The sequence below is a fragment of the Enhydra lutris genome, unplaced genomic scaffold (assembly GCF_002288905.1).
Source record: "Enhydra lutris kenyoni isolate GAN:26980312 unplaced genomic scaffold, ASM228890v2 scaffoldscaffold30, whole genome shotgun sequence".
In the NCBI taxonomy this organism is placed as follows: domain Eukaryota; kingdom Metazoa; phylum Chordata; class Mammalia; order Carnivora; family Mustelidae; genus Enhydra; species Enhydra lutris.
In genome coordinates, this window is record NW_019154114.1 from 9,318,804 (window position 1) to 9,324,881 (window position 6,078).

A 6,078-nucleotide genomic window follows, 5' to 3' on the forward strand; every position below is an offset into this window, starting at 1 on the left:
GAACACCTACCACACTCTGTGTATCCTGTCAAGGGCTTCCCAGTCTCTCAAGTGCATCAGTGAGCTCCATGGTTCTGTTTTAAAGAGAATGACAAGCATCCCAAGTCCCATTACCCAGTGATGGATCTTTTCCAGCCCCTTCTCACACAGATCGGATGGAGGCATTTCCTCCCCGTATGTTCTTCCAGGGATCACAGTGAATGCACTTGACATTATCACAGGAACTCATCTGTGAGTCGTCTGGCAGACATACTGACTCTCCAGTGGGCCACAGAGGAAATCTGTGATCACACTGAGGTTTCTGTGCTAGGCTGTCACCGGACTCCCACTCAAGTGATCCTGAGGTTCTTGGGTCAGACCTCCCCCCAGCTTAGCTCCCTGAGGGTGGCAGGGTGGTAAAGGTGAGCGGGCACTATGCTTCAACCTGGCAAGCAGGTGATGGGCTCCCAGGGTCCAGAAATGGGACTGCACCAGATGGTTACAGTAAGTTCCATCTGGAGTGTTTAATGTTTGGGCCTTATTGGTTACTAGACATTACGACCATCCCCCCTGGATGCAAGTGACAGAAACCTACAGTTTTTATCATACATCTCCAAATCAGGGGAGGAAGCATAGTGCCTTTCTCTCTTTCCTCATACCTGGCTCTCTCTCCTCATCTTTGAGCATAGCAGAAGCTAGCTGACCGACAGTTCCTAATTAATATCGTTTCATTTCAAGCTTTTAGCAGAAACTAACCAGTCTCCAGGAGGCAATTCAGAATTCTTGGGGGGAAGATATCTCATTGGTCAGGTTTGGGTCAGGTGTCCATCTCCAGGCAGCTGTGGCTAGAGGGTCACGGTCACGTGATACCATTTAGCCTGCCCGCGTGAGTGGTGAGGAGGAGGGCAGTTACCCGAGAAGGGTACTGTGGCAGGCAGCTTCTAAAATGGCTCCCGATGATCCTTGCTTCCTGGGGTTCCCACCTCTGTGCCATCCCCTCTCCTGGAGCGTGGCTGGCACCTAGTGACTCTTGATTTGACTGAGTAGACTACACCCAAATTAGGTTGCAAAAGACTGGGACTTGTGTCTTGCTCAAACTCTTTCTCTCTGGTTCTTCTTTTGTCCTTATTCTGATCAAGCAAGCTGCCATATTGTGCCCATGGGCGGAGAGGTCCATGGGGTAAGGCATGGAGGGTGGCACCTGGCCAAGCACCAGAAAGGAACTAAATCCCGCCAATAATCATGGGAGTGAGTTTGGGAGTGGAGCCTTCCCCAGTTGAGCCCTGACTGGCTTCCTGAAGGTAGCCTTGGAAGACACCCAGAGCCAAAGGCACCCAGCTAAGCTGTGCTGGGATTCCCGACCCACAGAAACTCTGAGATAACACATGTTGTTTTCAGTCACTAAGGTTTGCTCCACCATTCTGGAAGCCCTGCCCCTAAGCTACTAAATTTTGTGGTAGCTCATTGTGTAACAACAGATAATGAATCCAGGTACTTAGTGGGTGAAGGGGCTCGGAGGCCATGTGACCTGTGTCTTGTCCTAAGTGCACCATGCACCAGCTATGTGGTTTTGTGCCAGTTATCCTACTGATTCAAGTCACATTCTCTTCTGCAAAATACGCATAATAGTACTAATATGGTTGTTATGGGGACTAAGTGAGTAAACCTAGTGCCTGCTTACAGGTTAGGTATGCTAAGATTAATAGCTAACTAATTAATTAATGTTAGTGATAGCAATGAAGTTCGCTACTGTTCACAGCTCTGCTAACCCTAAACACTGGGGTTACGGGTGCCTCAGTTTCTTCTTCAAAGAAGTCTAAAGAACTCTGTTCCCCTTATGGAGATGCTATAGAAATAGAAAGCTCTTCGAAGCAAATGGCTACTTAGCTACTAAATATGAGGAGCTATTTCCATTCCACTCATTTTGGTTTTCATAGCGAAGAACCATTTTGGTATCACGGAGAAGCCGAATGACAGAATTCATGCTCTCAGATTCAAAATGTCAAAAAATATGTGGGCTGATGGAATGGAATTTATTTTCGCAGTTTTTCCCTCACACAAAGGCATCCAACAACTGTCTGCAGCCAATTATTTGCTGTGTGGAAATGCCAGGGCACAACGCAGGTGGCAATTTATCACAGAGACGAGACCTGAAGATGAAGAACGAAGGGGTAATCATGGGTGCTTAAAAGGTTTCTGCCTTTGAGGCCAAAGCCCATGGTGTCAAAAGGTTTGATGGGATTTGCTCATTAATTCCAAAGCTTGGATGCTTAGTTAGCATGTTTTCATTTCTCCTCAGGGATGCTGTTTTTCTCCCCCTGGGAGCTTGGCAGGGGGGAGGGGGCTGAGGGGGGGGAAGGAGGTGTTGGATTTGCAAAGTTCCCACTTGCCGCACCTCCCTCTTTACAGCACAGCATCCCAAGGTTGCTGCCCAGGCCTGGATTTCCTACCTGTCTCCTTCCACACTGTGTGTTTGTTGTAGCACGGGGTAGGGGTGGGGGGATGTGGGGGGCTCAACCCGCCTTCCCCTCTTCTCCACTCATTCATAGGGCTGAGCTGCGTCCTTCTGGAAACTGGCTGCTGAGTTGGGGGGCTGCTTTCTGAGCCTCCCTCACATTAGCTATCCTAAAGTTAAGCACAACAAAAGTCCTTTGTGTTGGGGGTGACACCACTCCTTGCTGAGAAACCAAGGGGAAGGAGAAAGAGTTGATGGCAAGTGTGGTAGCCAGACAGACTTCATGAAAACTAGCAGGCTCCCTGAGTAGGGCCTCTCACCACCAGGAGACTGGGGTCTGCTTGGGTAATCGCATTTCACCTTTTTTCCCCAATCAGCCCTGTCCCTGAGGATGGGGAGGGTAAAAGTGCCAGTCTCCTCATAACGATAAAACAACACGTTTTAACTTCCAGAATCACCATCCTCTGTCATTCAGTGAAATAAATGAGTTAAAAATAATTACTACCAACAATGAAACAAGGAAAGAGGTTACCCTCATGCTCGAAACTGAAAAGTGCCTGACAAGAAGAAAAACAGATTTTGGTGTGAGTCAGTGCAGCTCCTAAATCACCCTTTTTCCTACAAGTCATACAAGGGAAGGAAGTGACTTGAAAAACTTTGAGAATTCTGCCCAATACCCCCTGATTTGGATAGGAGACGATGAAGTTGCTGTAGGAAACTTAGAGAAAAGTCAAAGAAATCTCTTCTAAGAGCAGAGGTTCCCGTCTGTGATTTCAGTATCACAGCTAAGTCAGGAAAAGCCCCCTGCTGCCATATCTGCAGGATTCCATGCTGAATCAGGGGATTGAGTTGAAACCTAAGGATAGTCTCCCCGAGGGAAAAGGGGTACCTCAATCTGGACTTTAACAGTAAGTCCAGTAGTATACCAAAGGCTGCAGGAAATTAGCCAAATTCTTTCCATGTTCCTGCACTCAGGCTATAAGAAGGTGGGTGGAATGCAATTCCCAGGCCTGGAAATGTTGCTGGAAGGGAAGAGGGTCCCAGATAAGGTTTAGAAGTGGTTCATGAGAATCCATCTATCAAAGCAAAAGAAAGAACTGGGGGAGAGTTGTCTATTTGAAGCCTAAGCAAGATGAAAAGAAGCAACATGGCAACTAAGTGAACATTCTGCAGGTGAATGAAACGAAGGGAAGAGTTAAATGAGCATAGCCAGCATAAAACAGATGGGAGACTGCAAGGAAAAAAAAAAACCCGAAGCAAACAAAAAACACCAAGGAACGTAGGAGAAGTCCCCTGCAATTGCTTTGAGCTACAGAGTAAATTAATAAGAACATGAATTCGATAAGACCAGAGTAAAAAAACAAAACAAAACAAAGGAAAAACCTCATTTCAGGGATGAAATTTAACAAACCAAAAGATGAATGGAGAGGTCAAGGAAAGAAGGGCAAAGGCAGGGCTCATCAGCAGTTATCATGGAATGAATTCTACCATCTTACTGGGAAAGAAAGTCTAAATGTCCTTGAGGATAAAGGGCATGTGAGACATTTTTAAACTTGCTCAAACCTGGCACTTATGAGCCCTCTTGAAAAAAAAGTTCTTGGGGCGCCTGGGTGGCTCAGTGGGTTAAGCCGCTGCCTTCGGCTCAGGTCATGATCCCAGGTCCTGGGTTCGAGCCCTGCATCGGGCTTTCTGCTCAGCAGGGAGCCTGCTTCCCCCTCTCTCTCTGCCTGCCTCTCTGCTTACTTGTGATTTCTCTCTGTCAAATAAATAAATAAAATCTTTAAAAAAAAAAAAAAAGAAAAAAAAGTTCTTAAAATCATGGTAAAAAATGACATAGATGGAGAAACAATGGTAAAAGGACTCCAGATGAATCAACTTAGATATGACGACACCAAGGAATGAGTTACCATCTATTGACATGTAGACAGCTGTGCATGGAAGAGGGCTTTGGGGCTAAAACTCGGTTTCAGTTCAGTTTGAGTCATCCCAGCTGAGAGGTTGGGTAGGCAGCTGTATATAAGAGACTAGAGGTTGAAAAAGAGGTCTGGGAGGAAGATACGCATTTGAGAATCACAGATGTAGAGAGGACATCTGAGGCTTGAGACTGGGTGAGATCACCCAAGGAATGGATGTAGAGAAGAAGGCCAAGGAATAAGACTTGGCTTCCCGCAATGTTAAGAGTCAGGGATAAAGGAGAAACGAGCAAAGATGGAGAGAGAAGGTCAGTGAGGGAGGAGGTCAACCAGAAGAGGGTGGTATCTGGAAAGCCAAGAGATAGATGGGTATCAGTGAGAAGTAGGTGACCACCTGTGTCAAATGCTGCTTGTTAGAAGATCAAAGTAAAATAGGATTTTTCATTTTCATTCATGGGTGACATGATAAGATCCATTTCAGTGGGGACGCCTGGGTGGCTCAGTTGGTTAAGCAGCTGCCTTCGGCTCAGGTCATGATCCCAGCATCCTGGGATCGAGTCCCACATCGGGCTCCTTGCTCATCAGGGAGCCTGCTTCTCCCTCTGCCTCTGCCTGCCATTCTGTCTGCCTGTGCTTGCTCTCTCTTCCTCTCTCTCTCTGACAAATAATTAAATAAAATCTTTAAAATATTAAAAAAAAAAGAAAAAAAAAGATCCATTTCAGTGGAGTTGTATATATAGTTGAGAGCCTGATTAAAGGGGGTTTTAAAGACATTTCAGAAACTTTTGCTGCAAATAGGGCAAAGAAGAGAGGCAGTAGGTGGCTAGGATGATGGGTCAAGATAATTGTTTTAAAATGGGACTCGATGTTGTGAATAAAGAAGAAGAGGGATGATTTCTAATTCTATTAGGCAATTGACTGGCTGGTTCTAGCCTCAGTAGTGGGCTCTGGGTTGGAGAAGTAACTGTGGGAATCATCAATATATTTAAGATTGTCTGGAAATTATCTGAGGTAACCTTGGATTACTGTTTCAAGAAGGAAAATCACAAGGTTACATAGTGCCAGGAATTTAGTAAAGATAAGGGCAAAAAAGGGAACCCTCTTACACTGTTGGTGGGAATGCAAGTTGATGCAGCCACTTTGGAGAACAGTGTGGAGATTCCTCAAGAAATTAAAAATAGAGGGGCGCCTGGCTCAGTGGGTTAAGCCGCTGCCTTCGGCTCAGGTCATGATCTCAGAGTCCTGGGATCGAGCCCCGCATCGGGCTCTCTGCTCGGCAGGGAGCCTGCTTCCTCCTCTCTCTCTGCCTGCCTCTCTGCCTACTTGTGATCTCTCTGTCAAATAAATAAATAAAATCTTTAAAAAAAAAAGAAATTAAAAATAGAGCTTCCCTATGACCCTGCAATTGCTCTACTGGATATTTACCCCAAAGATACAGATGTTTATAGCAGCAATGGCCACGGTCGCCAGACTGGAAAGAACCAAGATGCCCTTCAATGGACGAATGGGTAAGGAAGATGTGGTCCATATACACTATGGAGTATTATGCCTCCATCAGAAAGGATGAATACCCAACTTTTGTATCAACATGGACTGGACTGGAAGAGATTATGCTGAGTGAAATAAGTCAAGCAGAGAGAGTCAATTATCATATGGTTTCACTTACTTGTGGAGCATAACAAATAACATGGAGGACATAGGGAGATGGAGAGGAGAAGGGAGTTGAGGGAA